Below are 17,272 nucleotides of genomic sequence, written 5' to 3'. Positions count from 1 at the left end.
GACCTCAGACTCGGGAGCTGGGCAGACCTGCATGTCTGAATCTGGCAGCTCAACCAGTTACTAGACCTGTGACCTTGGGCCAGCGACTCCTCCCCTGAGTCTCAATTTTCCCATCTTAAAATGGGGGTGACTGTAGCATCAATCTCACCGAGTCACAGAGAGGACTGGACAAGATGCTCCGTCAGTGCTTTACAAATGTAAGGCTGAGGGAGCTGAGGGTCTGTCCCTTCTCCCCCACACCAGCTTCCTCGTCTGCAAAATGGGCTTAACCTCACCCTGCAGGTCACTGCGATGAGTAAGTGGTCACTTAGCACAGTGGCCACCCCCTTGCACAGCTCCAGAAGGTACTATTCACAGCCTACTCGGTCAGCCACGGCCTCTGCAGCTCTTCACAGCGACCCTGACTGCACGCAATAAAGGCTGTTTGTCTTCCCCTTAGAGGGGAAAGCAAAGAAGGAGATAAGCCTTTAAATACCAGGGGCGTGCTAAGGGCTAAGTTAAGGAGGGTGAAAATGCCTCCACTTAACAGAGGAGGGAATGAGGAAGGACTAGATGGGTCACAGACAGGTAGGGCTAACCCGAGGCACAGGCTATGCCAGCTCGGGGGCTTTGGCAGAGGGGACGCCCTGTGAAAGGCCTGGAGGCTGGAGAGAGCAGGACATCTGGGGCCACTCGGACCAGCTAGTGGAGCCAGACCTGGAGTTCCAGGGGGACCGGGCAGGAAAAGAGGCCCTAGGTCTGTGGCTGGGGAGGGATACGGGCAGAGTGAAGGACCTCACTCCTGGCCCCCAGAAACACCAGGGGAGGGATCTTTTCGGCAGTGGCCAGGTCAACAGGCAATCTCTGAGCAGCTCCCCTGCCTGGGGAGGGGCTGCTGGGTTCCCCGCACCCCCAATTCTACGGCCCCTCAGGCAGGAGCTATCACTGTTCCATTTGACCAAAGAAAAAAGGAGCTACTTCGTAGATTCATTTCCTCGGGACACTGTTAGAAATGACCACAAACGTGATAGTTTAAAACAACACAAACGTATTCTCTTACAGTTCTGGAGGTCTGAGGTCGAAAGGAAATCAAGGTATCAGCAGGCCTGAGCTCCTTCTGAAGTCCTCAGTGGAGAAACTGGTTCTTTGTCTTTTCTCGTTTCTAGAGGCCCGCTACCTTCCCCAGCTGGTGGCCCTCCCTTCGATCACGCGGACCTCTCGCTTCCCTTTTCACGCTGCTTTCTATCCCTCCAATCTCCTGCCTCCCTCTTAATGACGACCCTCGTGATTACACTGGCCTCACCTGGGGAACCTCCCATCTCAAAATCATTAAGTTAATCACATTGGAAAGTCTCTGGTGACCTCAGGGCCTCTGCACTTGCTTTTTTCACTGCTTGGCATGCTTCTCCCCCAGATAGCCGTTTGCCTCATTCCTGCACCGCCTTCAAGTGCTCAGATGAAACGCCTCACCCGCATCCTGGTACTCCTCATTCCTCTACCCTGCCTTCCTTTTCTCCGTTCCACTCATCACCAACTGGTGTATTAGAAATTCACGTATTTGTTTATTGTCTCCTCCAACAAGAATGTAAACTGTACAAAGACTGGGATTTTGTCTGCCCTGTTCACTGCTATATCCTCAACACCTGCAGTAACAAATGAACAAATGGGCACCTGAAGTTCAGAGAGGTCAAGTGACTTGCCCAAGATCACACAGCTACTAAGGGGCAGAGCTAGGGATCTGAACCTAGGTGGGTCTGGCTCCCATACCTTCCTGGTTTGGCTTAAGGATGCCTGTCAGCCTCTTAAAAATCACTTACGTAGATACCAGGCCATCAGGCCCTGCCCTCTGCCTTCTCCCGGTTGATGATGGGGTAATTGTGGGCTGCTGGGTGATTCACCCTAGGAAATAACCAGAGGAATAAAAGTAGTTTCTGTTGGCCCAGGGCATTAGATTTCACAATGGACTGAGGGCACCGTGAGAGCAGGGAGCATGCCTGTGTCACCTGGCGCAGCGTCATCAGTGCCAGACAATGCCCGGAACGTTGTTGGTGCTCGAGTCGTCTTTGCTGTCGAATGAATGGCTGTCACTTGATTGCACAGAGAAGACGTGCTCTATATCTAAGTATCTACGTGTCGATGTACCTATCTATCATCTATCTATCACCTATCGCTCTATTCATCCATCTGACATCTCTCTGTCTCTCTGGGTTGGGGGACCACCCATCTTTCTGCCCTGATGTCCTGGCCACACTCCTTGTCTCTCTGTGCATCCTCCTCGCCTCTGCCTCTCTGAGTTTCACGACAGGGTCCCCCCCAGCAGTACCTCAGGAGGAGCCCCGCCCTCCCCTGAAGTACGTGTTCTCCGATGTCAGTGTCCATGGTAATGACCCCCAACAACAAGGGGAAACATGCTGGAAAAGGCCCCACATGAGCCTCCCTGTCTCTCCTGAACCGTCCCCCCGGATCGGCCAGAGCATAAGGTAAAGGGGCTCTCCCAGACTCTCCCATACACTTTTCTGTCTTACCTCCCCCTTCTCCAGCCAGGATTTTCAAGAAAAACAGACCCTTACCTTTCTCCATAGTTTCTTTCCAACCAAGCTGCCAGAAAGAGAAGTCGAGAAATCTCCCATGATGAGAGAGGGGGAAAAAAAAGGCACGGGAAGGTATGAACAAGGATGCACACAGAGGCCAGCCCAGAGGGGCAGCAGAGTGGCAGCTGTGGCTACAAAGATATCTCCCCAAAGAGGGAAGAGAATGCAGGAGCTGGCCATGGCAGGTGAGTGATGCCACACTGAGGAAAAGGGAGGAAAACACGCAGAAGGAATGTCATCCCCACTGAAGAAGAGGCTCTAACCCATGGCACCGCCAGCTTCATGCAATTCCATGCTCAAGCATTTCAATCAGCCACTGAAGCAGCACGATGACCAGCAGGTGTTTGACGCTACTGACCCCATGCTTTCAAGCCTTGGCTTTACGCGTTCAACCACCCTGGTTCCATGCGGTAAGAGAGCAGCCGCTGGTGTGGGGCCACCATGTGTCCACCTCCGACCATGAGCCCGGGCTCTGTGCTCAGCCCTTCCTCTCCATTAACACTCAGATATGTCATAAATGTTTCTTTGAGGTAAGGTGTGCCCATTCTACAGATGGGACAACTTAGGCTCGGGGCGGTTAAGTCACTTGCTCAGAGCCACAGTGCTCTTCTCGTTCCCACGCTGGTCCCCCTGCAACAGGAATCAGCAAACCGCTGCCTGCAGGCCAGTCCAACTGTTGCCTGTTTTTTTTTTTTAATAAATCGATTATTTATTTATTTATTTTTGGCTGTGTTGGGTCTTCACTGCTGCGCGTGGGCTTTCTCTAGTCGTGGTGAGCAGGGGCTACTCTTCGTTGTGGTGCACAGGCTCCTCATTGCGGTGGCTTTTCTTGCTGCGGAGCACGGGCTCTAGGCGCACGGGCTTCAGTAGTTGTGGCTCGCGGGCTCAGTAGCTGTGGCTCGCGGGCTCTAGAGCGCAGGCTCAGTAGTTGTGGCACACAGGCTTAGTTGGCCCGTGACATGTGGGATCTTCCCAGACCAGGGCTCGAACCCATGTCCCCTGCATTGGCAGACTGATTCTTAACCACTGCACCACCAGGGAAGCCCTGCTGCCTGTTTCTATCAAGTTTTATTGGAAGACAGCCACACCTGGTTGCTTACAAGTTGCTTCTGGCTGCTTTTGTGCTATAGGACAGCAGAGCCGATAAGTCACGACAGAGATTTGATGACCCCCAAAGTCCAAAATATTTACTCTCTGGACCTTTACAGAGAAAGGTTACCAACCCCTGCCCTGTTATCTATTCTCTGCCCGTTCCCCAGAGGGATCCTTCAGAAAGCTCACTCGTCACGACACAACCTGTTTAAAATCTTTTGAATAAAATCCAAATTTCCTTCCACAGGCCCAGCAGGATTTGTCTCCTGCTAACCTCCTCCCCTCTCACCCCCACAGGTTACACTCCAACCTACTGGACAGTTTTCCGTTTAATGTGCCAGGCTCTTTCTAATCTCAGGACGTTTGCACATGCTGTTCCCTTGTCTGGAATGCTTTTTCCCAGCTTTAAGTCTTAGTTCAAATTCCATTTCCTCTGAAAGGCCTCCCCTCTACTTATGCTCCATCTCCACACTCGGTCTGTTTCCTGGCTAGCAGTGATAAAGGTTCGTCATCGTTTTATCTATAGGTTCCCTTTTACTCTCGTTTTGGCCGGCTGAAAAAAAAAAGCCATATTCACAAACGTCTGCAGAGGGGCGAGGCGACTCCAGAGAGGTGGATGAACAGATCCGTGCCTCAGTGAAGCCCCGGGGACTAAATCCTCCCCCAGCCCAGCTCCCTTCCCGCTTCTTCAGAACTGCTGGCCAGGGAAGAGGGGCCCATGCTGGCTGCCCCCGGGTAGCCCCGCCCCAGGAAGGAGTCTGCTACTCCTCACTCAGACCCTACCAAATGTCCCCAAGATTGTCACCCCTGAGAGGCTCTGGGACATAGCTGGGCTTCCCTGGAGAAGGTGACACTGCAGGACTGCGGTTGGTGCTCGACAGGGTCCAGACCCCAGGTGTCATAGGCTGGACAGTGGCCGCCAAAGAGATAAATCCAAGTTCCTAACCCCCGGAACCTTGGCGGAAAGGGTGTTTGCAGACGTAAGGAAGGATCTCAAGATGGGATCACCCCAGATTACGAGGGTAGGTCCTAAATCCCATGGCAAGTATCCTTTTCAGAGACAGCAGAGAGGAAAACACAGACACACAGGAGAAGGTCATGTGAAGACAGAGGCCGGGATTGGAGTGCCGTGGCCACGTGCCCCAGAAGCTGAAAGAGGTGAGGACGCATCCTCCCCTGAACCTTCAAAGGGAGTGTGGCCCTGCCTACACCTTGATGTCAGACACCCAGCCCCCAGCACTGTGAGAAAATACATTTCGGTGGCTGTAAGCCAGCCAGGTTGTGGTTAATTGGTTAAGACAGCCACAGGAAACAAATACACCTGGGAGAGGCGGGCCCACTTCTGGCTTCAGCCCACAAAGAATCACAGAGTATTTTGCTAGAAGGGACATGGGGTCTGAGTCATCCAGCACCGCTTGACTCCAGGCAGCCAGTCTCCACCTGACCGCTCTTTCCACCTCCACACACACGCTGCCGCTCATCCCTAGTAATATTTATCTTCAAACCGACCTAAGACTGTCCTACTCAGATGGATTTCCAGAGAGAACTTGAGCTCTGAGTGGGGAGAACCAGAACCGCTGGCCACGTATTCGTTCTACCCTGTTACTCCCTGATTCAGTCACCAAAACATTCATGAAGCGCTGACTGTGTCTTGGGCGGTGTTCAAGGTTCTGGAAACACAGCAGGGATGAAGCAGACAGGAACCGCTCTCCTGTCGAACTGGCTTTCTCCTGTGGAAGGGGCAGGTGGGGATCATTACCCTAAGGAATACCAAGCTGCTGAAATTAAAAACCTTCACTGGCATGTGCCCTAAAATTGTCAGTGACCCCTGCGTGGGCACGTGCTGCCGAAGTCCCACACCTTCCCTCTCAGGGAATGAGCTGAGGGGGGTGTGGGGGGCAGGGCGGTGACGGAGAACAGGGTCCGGACTCTGTCTGGGTGTGCGCTTCCTGGCTCTAGAAGAGCCTTGAGAGCCTCCACCTTCCCTCCACCGAAGCAGGACTTCCCAGGCTCCCTAGTTCCCCCGTCTCTAAGAGCCTGTGGTTCTGGAGAGGGAGAGGCCTCCCCCCAGGCACAGAGCCAGGGCGGGTCTGTGGGGCTGGGACAGCAGCATTTCCAAGGTGCTGAGCCCTCTGGGCCAGGAGGACGGGCCGGGAGGACGGGCGAGAGGGAGGTTCTCAGAGCCCGTGCCAACCCCATCCTCCCACAGGCGACGGGAAGGGCTGTCGTGTGACTTGCGGGATCTGCGGACAAACAAGCCGTGAGGCTGGACGCTGGCCCAGGGAGGACAGGAAGCCTACTTCTGAATCCTCTGGTTTTGACAACATCGACCATTCACTGAGTACCTACAACTTGACCAACCCAGACAACCTGTTTTATATAGTTGAGCAGCACAACCACCATCAAACTATTACTAGTCCCATTTTACAGAGAAGGAGGCTGAGGCTCAACGAGGCCACGCAGCTCTCAGCGGCAAGGCTAGGATCTGAACCCAGGGCTGGTCTTAGCCATCTCACTCTACCACATTTAGCTCTAGTTCTGAACTAGGAAGGTGTTTTCAGTTGCAAGGGACAATGGTCCAATTCAAAATGGCTTAAGCCCACTTCCATTCCCCAGAAGAATTTATTGTAGAGTTTAGGGCTTTCAGGCACAGCTGGATCCAGATGCTCAAACGGTGTTCTCGCAATTCTGTCTCATCCTTTGGCCTTCTTTTCCTCGGTGTTAGCTTTACCTTACAGTACCAGAGGTACAAAGATGACTACCCAAGACTTCAGTCTTCTACTCTACTTCACGGAATCTCTGGCAACATGACACTCTGTTCTAAATAGTTCTAGCACAAGTACTGAGTATCAGTCTCATTGACCCAGCTTGGGTCACATGACCAGCCCAGAACCAATCATTTGGTTAAGGGGATGCAGTGTTCCCACTGGCCAGAAATGGATCAGGTGTCCACCCCTGAAGTTGGCAGGTGAGGACAGTATCCCTACCCCCAAATCACAGAGACTGAGAATGAGGCAAGTGACTCACCAAAGCGCAATCGAGAACCACTTACTAGCAGAATGGATTCTTGGCAAGTAGAACCAACAGACATCCACTATAGTCTCTCTGTTTCCTCGTTCAGCCTCTGGTAAATTTCCTTTGGGAAATCTCCAGCCTTATCCTCATAGAAAGAAGAGGCAAAGCCTTTGCCCACTGCAGCAAGGCGAGATGGCCTTGGTGTCAGTCGCCTTTGAATGGCAGATGGGATTGGTAGAAGAAGTGCACTGTACATCTCCCCACATTGATGGTGTGTGCGGCCATTTGACTGCCTTTGGTCAGCACAGTGTAAGTGAGCGTGTGTGAGTAGAGGTTTTAAATGTCTTTGCTTCATTTCACTTGGTCTTCTGTGCTTCTGCCATTTACCATGAGACATCCTCTGGGTAACCACTTATTCCAGAACAAAGAAACACCTGGAACATACCTGACAATAGACCCGGGGCCTAAAGCAGAGCTACCCCGGAAGGCCACAGACCCAAGAGCAAGATCCATGTGTGGCTATTGCTGTAAGCTCCTGAGATTTGAAGGGAGTTGTTTGTCATGCAGCATTATCATAGCAAAATCTGACTATCACACTTTGAAAGTTTAGGAGGTTTTATGTTGAGGGAGACCACTATTCTTTGAAGTAAACAGTTCTTCAGGGCCTTAGTACTCTGGGCTGTAGCCAGTCTGTATTCTGCCAAGATGCCCTGGGAACCCAGAAAGGCACAGCCACCAGATTTTAACACAATATCATATTTCAACTGGCACAAAGGCCAGAAAGAGTTTCAGCATCTTTTCTGGAGCCCTGCAGCTGCCCTACCCTCCCTCCAGGGTCTCTGCATGACCTTGGACAAGTCACTTGCCCTCTCTTAGCCTTAACTGTCTAATCTGTAAATGGGAATAAGACTAATCCTTAGCTTTGGAGGGGAGCTGATCAAGAGGATATATATAAAGCACAGTTCCTGGTGCATAGAAATAGCTCAGTAAATGTTAGCTTTCTATTTACTTTATTTTTAAATTACAACAGGAGTAAAGATGCTTTTGAATGTTGAGTCTGCTCCTCTGAGCCTTGGGAACATCATGAAATAAGCATGTCTGCGCCCCTAACAAGAAGCCCCCTGTGCCTGAAACCTGGCACAAGAAGAATCTAGAACATGACGAGGCAGGTCTCTCTTTGTTTTAGTTCCTTGAAATCACACAGTCTATTTATTTTGATCATTCGTTACACAAATAAAAATAAAACAAATCCTTGAGAACAGCGACAGCATTGGCTGCGACTCTGATCCGTGAGAAAGAGCCACGCCAGGAGGAGAAGCCACAATTCCTTTCAGTGGGAAAACATTGCGCTCCCACGCTTCCTTTCCAACGGAAATTTCCCGTGAGGTGGGATTTTCATGCAACTGACAGACCGGCCTGGGTCCAGCCCTCTTCAGGCTCCGCCTCTGGGGGCCTCCTGTCCCCAGCCCTGCAGTGTGAGCCTTGGAATGCAGGTGGCGAAGTGGTGGTAGCTCAGCACGGGCTAATTCAGGGCTTGCCGGGCGCCGGGCGCCACATCACATGCTCGGTGCGCAGGCTCACTTGTTCTCACCACGTCCTGCCGGGCTGCTGCACATCTTATCCCAGAGGAGGAAACTGAGACTCAGAGATTTTAAGTCATGTGCCCACATCCCGCAGAAAGCCAGGGGCAGTTCCAGGACTTGAACTCAGCCCTGATTCCGAAGCTTATGCCCCAAATCCCTATGTTAGGCTGCACTGCCTGGTCCTGGCCCTCTTTGGGGAGGGATGTAGCCAAAGCTGCAGCTCCTCCAAGCCCCTGGCTGGCCACATCCAGGAAGGGCACCCTCCAAGCTACAGCCTTGTGCCCTCAGAGCAAAACGCCCACCCCGGGCTTCTGTGGCAGTCGGCCTTCTCCACTGCAAAGAGCCCTGGAATAAGGGGCTGCATACCCGCTTCCCATTCTTGGAACGACCGCCTCCCAGCTGTGTTGCTCAGGAACTCACTAACCTCCCCGAGCCTCAGTTTCCCCATCTGTAAAAGTTTCCCCACCACACACTTGGCTCAGTGGTTTCCAAACTCTTTCAGGCAAGGACAGCACGAGTGAACGGGCACGCAGACCCCCACATGAAAAGCCGATGAAAGAGCGGCTGTTGCAGATAATAGAGGCCTGGGTCTTGGCGCCCCTCAGTCTCCAGGGGAGCTGTCTGCACTCGACTATCCCAGCTCAGCTCTGTGGCTCCATCCAGCTCTGCCATTCTGTGTTTCTCAGGTCCTGACACATGCCCCCCCAAGAAAGATTTTTCTTATCAGATGTGTTCATCAAGACAGTTTTGCAAGTGACACAAACGATTCAAACCAAGTTGAGCAAAAAGAGAAACGTAGGGGCAGGGTCCCTAGAATTCCTCTTCGGCTTTCTTAAACTTGGCCCTCTCTTCCTTAAAGGCTTCTTGGCTTTCCACAGTCCCAGGGAAATTATGAGTGCCTTCCTTTGGCCTGTAATTCCCTGAGCAACCTGGCCCCTGGTTTTCACTCCAACCTCATTTTGAGGCTCCGTCTCCCTCCTCCGGGCCTTTGCACATGCTGTGCCCACCAAGAACTTCCCCAGATTCTTCCATAGCTGACCCATTCTCACCATGCAGGCTTCAGCTCAAATATCACCTCTTCAGAGAGGCCTTTCCTGTCCACTCCAACTTAGGTAGCCCCTCACCTCTCCCATCACCTCGCCTGGCTGCATTTCCTTATCACAGTCTGGAAGGACCTTATTATCTGTGTGCTCCCGTGCTTGTTGTCTATCTCCGCATTAGAACGTCCACTGGATAAGGCTCTGCATTGTTTACTGCGGTATCCCTGACAACCAGCACTGTTCTTGCCCTGGACAAGTACTCCATAAATAGCTGTGGAATAAGCGAGTGCACGGTTGACAATAACTTCACGCTTTACGGAGTCTAGACTCCTCTGTCTGAAACGCAACAGCTCACCACCGAGCAGACCCTCTTGCTCCTCTCAGAGGGAAGCCACCCCCCGCCCCCACCAGCTCTGCAAGCCAGTCCCTCCTTGGTTCCTCCCCCCCACGCCCACCCACCCATCCCCACGTCCTGCGAACTCTACCCCTGACCTTTCAAAGCCGACCACCTCTCCCTGTCTCTACCACCACCCTCCAGGCCCAGCTCCCGTCTCTCTCCTCGGGGCGCCTGCTGCAGCTTGCCAGGACCTCTCGTGGAATCTCTTCTTGCCCCAGTCCAACCTGATCCTCTCAGCACAACGTTGATTCTGTCAACCTCTGCTGAAAAACTACCAAGAGCATCAGCCGGGACACAAGGAGGACGCTCAGCTGCCTTCCCGTGGGCCACAGGCTCTGCAGGCCTGCCCTGTGTGCCCACCTGTGCCGTCCTGCCCCTCTCTTTCTGTTCCAGCCCCAGGTTCCCTGGGACCCCCAGCTGAACAGAACACTCACCAGTGTTGGTTCCCACACTTCTCCTGGGGCTACTGGATCCAGTCTGCCCTCCTCTAAGCGATCCAGTCTGCCCTCCTCTAAGCTCATCGGGGCAGGTACCTTGCCTGGCTTTCCGGGCTCAGCCCAGCCCCATTTCTGGCCTTAGGGCTGCTTAATAAGTATCGGTAAGTGCATGGATGAATCAATGCGGTTGAGTACCTACTATGTGTCAGACATGAAGCGAAAAATGTAAATACGGTATTTCATTTTCTCAGGAATCTTTTTTTTTTTTTTGGTCACGCCACATGGCTTGTGGGATTTTAGCTCCCCGACCAGGGATCGAGCCCAGGCCCTGGCTGTGAAAGCACCAAGTCCTAACCGATGGACTGCCAAGGAATTCCCTGAGCAATCTTTCAAAGTAAGCACTGTTATGTTCGATCAAACACATGATTGAATGAATGAACGAACGAACGAACTTCTAAATGAGGGCAGGGGCACAAAACCCAAAAGCGTACAGAAGCCAGGAGGGAATGCACTTAGTGAGAGGCACCCAGTAAGAGGCACCAGTGGATAGACAGGGCCACGGCAAATGAAGCACCATGGCGTCCTTAGGAGTTGAACTGTGTCCGCTCAAAATTCATGTGTTGAATTGTACCCCCAGGACCTCAGAATGTGACCTTATTAGGAAACAGAGTCCTTGCAGATGATGGAGTTAAAATGAAGTTGTTAGGGTGGTCCTAACCCAGTGTGACTGGTGTCTTTATAAAAAGGGGGAATTTGGACACAGAGGGACTGACACACATTGAGGGAAGATGATACAAAGGGACACTGGGAGAAGACGGCCACCTGCAAGGCAAGGAGACAGGCTGGGAACAGGCCCTTCCCTCACAGACCTTAGAGGAAACGCTGTCAATACCTTGACCTTGGTTTTGCAACCCCGAGGAACTGGGAGATTTCTGTTGTTGATCCACCCGGTCTGGGGTACTTTATTACGGCAGCCCCAGCAAAGCTAATACAGCACAAATGACATCCACATGCAGCAACCCTTTTCAACTCCTGGGGGCCCAATAAGACGTGTCTGGAGGTCGCATTCTGCCCAGGAGGGCACAGGTGGCAACTCCTACAGCCTGTCGGGTCCCCAGAGCACACTGTCCCCAGGGAATCGGCTCCGGGGGGGGGGGGGAAACTGAGGTCAAATGGGAGTTCAATTATGGCTTGGAGACAAGTCCCCGAGGTCACAGATGAAATGAGGCCAGATGCCGCAACCGGGCCCCAGCCTCCAGAAGCCGTGCGGACACTCCCACACAGAGCCAGGCCAGGCCCAACCTGCTTGTAAAGTACAGGAGAAAACCCGAATTAAAGGGAAGAGACAGACTGGATCAGAGACGTGCCTCTCGACCAGTACCCCCAGCATACGGTAATGGATACTCTATAAAGCACGCTGGAACTTCTGTTTACAAGTATCTGTTAATTATTAAAATCGAATCTATTTTTTCTCCCCTCCATTTAGTTGAGAAATCTCACATTACACAGAAAGGTTAATTACACACCGACTTCCAAGAACCCTTTGTTGGAAGCTTCTGTTTCATTTTCTCCAAGATGAATCCTTGAACTCCACATTTGGGAATGTAGACGCAGGCCAGCTTAGTGAAATCGTTTCCTCACTCTAGCAGCCCCCAGCTGTAGCCAACCTCTCAGATGACCTGATGCAGCTGGGATTAACCAGAAACCACTTCAAACCCACCCCCCCCAAACCATCTAAAATGTGGTTTTGTTGCTTTTTCCATTGAGACTGAAGACCACCATGTTTTCAACATGTTATCCTGGTTGCAAAAGGAAGAGGGTCTCCAGTTCTGGGACCACAGCGAGAGACATACAATATCCCAGTGGCTACATCAATTAGGTCTGTTTGCTCCCGGCCTTGGGGAAGGTAAATGGCCTGTTACTTGGCGGGTAATGCATACCACATGGCATTCCTCAGCCTCGAGGAAGCCGGAGAGGCCTTATTTTCCTAGCGAGAACTGGAACGGTGCAGTAGGGAGTTGGCCCCCAGCACCAAGGCTCAGCCCTTCCCCACCATTAGCTGTGCCAGTGAGCTCCCCTGCGCACCATGATCCCTTTGCAGCCTTCCCAGATTCACTTCTCTCCAGCCGCGCCTGGAAATCTCCTTGTAGCAGGTGGGGTAGTCCCAGCCACCGCCTAGACTCTCTCCCTGGCCAGTACTGAGACTCATAAGGTTGAGGAAGCTGTCTTCTTCTCCTAGTTTGCTGAGTGTTTTCATCATGAAGGTAAAAGCTACTTTTAAAAAGAGACCTTGAGGCTTTCGCATAAAGATCTCCATCTCCATTTACGTTCAGCATTTCCCAAAAAACTGTACACACATATCATTTTGTTCCCTCTTGGCATGCCATCTAAACTAGAGTCGAGGTTTTTTGGTTAGGGTTTGGGGGCGGGGGGTATTTTTTGTTCGTTTGGCTGGCTTTTTGTTTTGTTTCAGCAAAAAAACAAAAACCAAAACCCGAAAAACAAAACAAACAAACACAAGTCTGGGAGAATGAAGAGGAGACAACGATAAGAAAAGGTTTTAAGCTGGGAAATAGATGGGTAGGTAGCCACTGCCTTAAGAAAGCCAAATCTTAAGCCAAGTTGCAAAAACCACCAATCAACCAAATCTTTCCAAAGGTCAGGAATTTGTTCCTCATGTAATTCTAGAAGTCGAGGTGAAGGGTAGGGCTGACTTTATAATAAGGAGAACCGGTTAAAGTTGTTAAAGAAGTGGATGGTTTCCCAGATGGGCTCGCTGGGCCCACCTCTCACTCCTGGAGGCAGGGTGCCCTCTCCTCCCCGACTCCACCCTAGAATGAAGGTTTATTCCCCCAAGAAGGTGAAGCAGACGATGCATGGCTTTACCTGATGAGGACTGAGGCCCCAGACTGTTCCCGGTCGGTCTTTACTTCCAGACAGGAATTTGGAAGGGTCTGAGACTCCTGAGGTGGGCAGACCTAAAGACATTTACATTCAGCGTTTCCCCAAAAACAGCGCCAGCACATCCCTCAACAGATAACAAGCTCTGCTCTGGGCTTGGTGTTTCAGCTTTTCAGCCCGCCCCTCTTCAACAGGAGACACCTGAGGAAAGCCTTTAACAGGGCATAAAACAAGGACCTGAACAACAGAGACTACTTCTGGGAAAAAAAAAGCTTTAAATCATCATTAATTTTCTCAGAGAGTTGAGAGAATATACTACAGGCATGATATAAGAAGAGGATGTGACAAAGAAAATATACAGAGAAAAAAACACAGCAACAAAAGGCTCTTGGAAATCGGAAACATGACAGAAGAAATGAGCTTAATAGAAGAACTGGAAGGCAAAGATGAGGTGTATTAGTCTCTGGGAGCTGCTGTAATAAAGTACCACAAACTGGGTGGCTTAAAGCAACGTAAACGTATTGTCTCACAGTTCTGGAGGCTGGAAGTCCAAAATGAAGATGCTGGCGAGGGTTGGGTCTTTCTGAGGACTGTCAAGGGAGAGCCTGTTTCTTGCCTTTCTCCTCGCCTCTGCTGGTTTGCTGGCAACCTTTGGCATCTCTTGGCTTGTAGAAGCATCACTCCAATCTCTGCCTTCATTTCCACGTGGCATTCTCCCTATGTGCATGTCTGTGTCTATGTCCAAATTTCCCCTTTTATAAAGACACCAGTCATATTGGATTATGGCCCATACTACTGACCTCATTTTAACCCAATACTCTGCAAAGACCCTATTTCCAGACAAGGCCACATTCAGACACCGGGGTTAGGACATCCACATCTTTTGTGGGGACATAATTCAACCCATAGCATGAGGATGTTTCTTTCTAAGAAAAACAAGAACATAAAAAGATAGAACACAAAAGAGAAATCACAAGAAAATCAGAGGAGGTGATTCTCTGAATATCTGAATAACAGGGGTTCTAGCAAGAAAACGGAGAGTAAATGAAGGGAAGTCATAGCAAAATATTTCAAGGAAATCTCTGAACACTGAATGACTTGAATTTGGGGTTTCAAAGGGTCCACTGGGCATTTGGGAGAGAGGTGAAAAGAGACCCACACCAAAGAGCACAGCCATGAAATGTCAGCACACTGGGGACACAGGAAAGTTCTGTAAGTGTCTAGAGAGAAAAAATCGGTCCTGCGCACAGGTCAGGAACCAGCCGGTTTTGGGCTTCTCATGAGCGTCACCAGCTGTGAGGGAGGAAAATGACTTCCAACCCAGAGATTGTGCCAGGCAGGTGTGAAGGAAGAATAAACATGTCATTGGTCTGGAAAGGACTCAACGAATATGCCTCCTACACATACACTCTTTCTCAGGAAGCTACTGGAGGATGAGCTCCGCCAAAATGAGGGAGTAAAGCAAGAAAAGGAAGACTGAGGTGATTTACACAATCAGACCCCGAATTCTCAGGCCTTTAGACTCGGACTGAACCAAGTCACCAGTTTTCCTGTTTCTCCAGCTGGCAGGTGGCAGACTGTGGGACTTCTTGGTCTCCATAACCACGTGAGCCAATTTCTATGAAAAATCTCTCTCTCTAGATAGGTAGATATCTATAGATACACATATCTGTCATCTATCTATCTATCTACAGTTGACCCTTGAACAACACGGTTTGAACTAGTCGGGTGCACTTATATGCCGATTTTTTTCAATAAATAGATACGACACTACACTATCTGCGATAGGTTGAATCTCCGGTTGGTTGAATCTGCAGATGCAGAGCCATAGATACAGAGGACCGACTGAGTTATACTTGGAGTTTTTACTGCGTGGGGAAGAGGTCTGCATCCCTAACTCTCCCGTGTTGTTCAAGGGTCAACTTGTAACATCTCCTATTGGTTCTTTTACTCTGGAGAACCCTAACTAACACAGAATGGCTTAAATAAAAGAGAAGTTTAGGTCTCACCTGTGAGAGGTCAGGAGCTGGGCAGGGCATCCAGGCTGCTGTCTTTCAGCTCTTGTTGTCCTTACTGTGTAGCTTCCATCCTTAAGCTGACCTCATAGGCCGAGATGACAGAGGTGCAGCCATCACATTCAAGTTCCAAGCTGAAAGCTTGAGGAGTCAGGCAAAGCTCAAGGATGTTTGCCTCCCTCTCATCATTCAAGGACATTAAGGGTCTCTACTGCATAACTGGCAGACGTTATTGTTCTTATATGCACTTACGGCCCTTCTGATCAGACAGGCCTGGGCTCAGGCTGGCTGTGCCCTTTGTGACACTGCGTGAGCGTTGTCAAGACGTAAGGACGGTTCTGTTTGTGTACGGTCCGCAGCAGTGGTTTAGTGGGAGGCCAGATCAGACTGTCATTTCCAGGGTGGGCTGACATCTGACAAATCTTTGAGAAAAGAAGCCAAGCCATCCAAACAAAACTCAGGAAATAAAACGTTAAGTCTTTCAACATGACGGCGGGAGGCTGGCCACCATCCCGCTCTTCCCACAGGGCCTGTGGCTTCTTGGGATGCAAGCTCCCGGCAGGACTGGTGGCCCTGGAGTGGGAGAGCCTGTTCTCCAGGAGAACTGTGGTGAAGCCAGAACCTTCCTTGTGGGGAGGAGTGGGGAAGGTGGGGGCGGGGAGGGTATCGGCTAGCCGCTGTCCTGGAACTGTGTCCTTTACCACCAAACAGCAGCAGAGTCAACGCTGGGCTTTGAGAGGGGGGGATGGCTTCATAGCGGGAGAGACCAGCTAAGAACAGAGGGAAGTTACAGGCCGGCTTTCACGTGGTTGAGTGCCAGGCTTTTTAGAGGCACTCAGGCGGATGTGTGAGAGAAGGCCCTGGCTCTATCTGCCGACTGCCAGAGACTAGAAAACGCCCGTAGCAGGGCCTTGGAGCCCACGCCTTGTCAAATATATATTTACCGCCTTCTCCCTCCCCTCTTCAGGCTAGGCTCTGCGTGGTTGGGAGCAGAATAGCTGGCTTCCTCAAACTTTTCAACAGAAGCACCCGTCAAGACAGCAGAGTATACGGAGAATGTGAAATTTCTTTGAGGTCCTGCTTTTACTGTGAAAATTCACGCTGAAGTAGTACGTCACCAAACCCCAGGCTTCCGGAATTGGTCTTGTGAATTTCGCTCCCTCTGTGCGCCAAGCGGCCTGCCCCCGCCCCTCACTCCCCTCCAGCAGCACCAGCCTTTCCCAGGCAGCGGTGCCCGGGAGAGGGGGGGTGAGGGGGGGCCCGGCTCAGGCGGAGCGGGGCTCACGCTGGGCCCGCCAGCCTGGCACACCTCCCTCCAGTGGCGGCCGACTCTCTCAAGCAAAATCTTCAGATGTCTGGGTCGCCGGGCGGTGGGGATTTTCGCAGGCACTGAAGTGGATGGTCCCCGTCGAGAGGCTGCCAGCATCTCACCTGCTGTCAGGAAGAAAGGCTTCTGGTGTCCAGGGAGTCAAGAACGACTCACTTAAGCAGGAGTGTGACTAAGATGAGAGAGGATTCAAGAGCACGGCTGACAGCCGGAGCAGACTGTTAAATCCTCCCTGGTTAAGTGACGGTGGACAAACCCACAGGGAGAGAGCCGGCACCCCGCCAAGGCCACAATGCTGGCACGCAGATGTTCCAGGAGGATTTCCCCATCTGCAATTACAGCGCCAGAACCTTCCCTCTTCTGTGGTGGGAGTTCCGGTTTACAGCTCTGAATGCTCCTATCTCTGCAACTAATTGGTACCTGAAGGTGAGACGAGCGATCCCCTTGCAAAGCTACCGTGGTTCCAAATGTGGCCTCCATGGTGGGAAGTGGCAGATAGAGAGAAAGACAGACAGATAGATAAAGGAAATATTTAAAAACAAGATAAGACAATCACAAAACAAAACAAACCCTTCTCATTCATTCCTGGTGTTAACATCATGAAGCATTATAATGAACGTTCGGGAAAAGTTTTGCTCTCCTTTAGTAGAAACATAACAAAATACAAGCAAAGGCTGGGCCACTGGCCCATGGCCCCTTGGAGCAGAGAACAGGGCAGGAGAAATTTGCTTCAGAGGAGAAGAAAATGAGCCTGAGGAAGCTGACTTGCCCAAGGTCACCCAGTCAGGTGGAGGTGGGAGTCTCACCCAGTTCTGGCTCCAAAGGTGTATCCTGTTGTTTCCGGGAATCACACCCGTTTGGTGTTCTGCCCTGTCATCTGAGAGTCCCCGAGTTG

The sequence above is a fragment of the Phocoena phocoena genome, chromosome 10 (assembly GCF_963924675.1).
Source record: "Phocoena phocoena chromosome 10, mPhoPho1.1, whole genome shotgun sequence".
NCBI classification, from domain to species: Eukaryota; Metazoa; Chordata; class Mammalia; order Artiodactyla; family Phocoenidae; genus Phocoena; species Phocoena phocoena.
The sequence above is the reverse complement of the archived record's forward strand: the minus strand, read 5'-3'. Positions refer to the sequence as shown.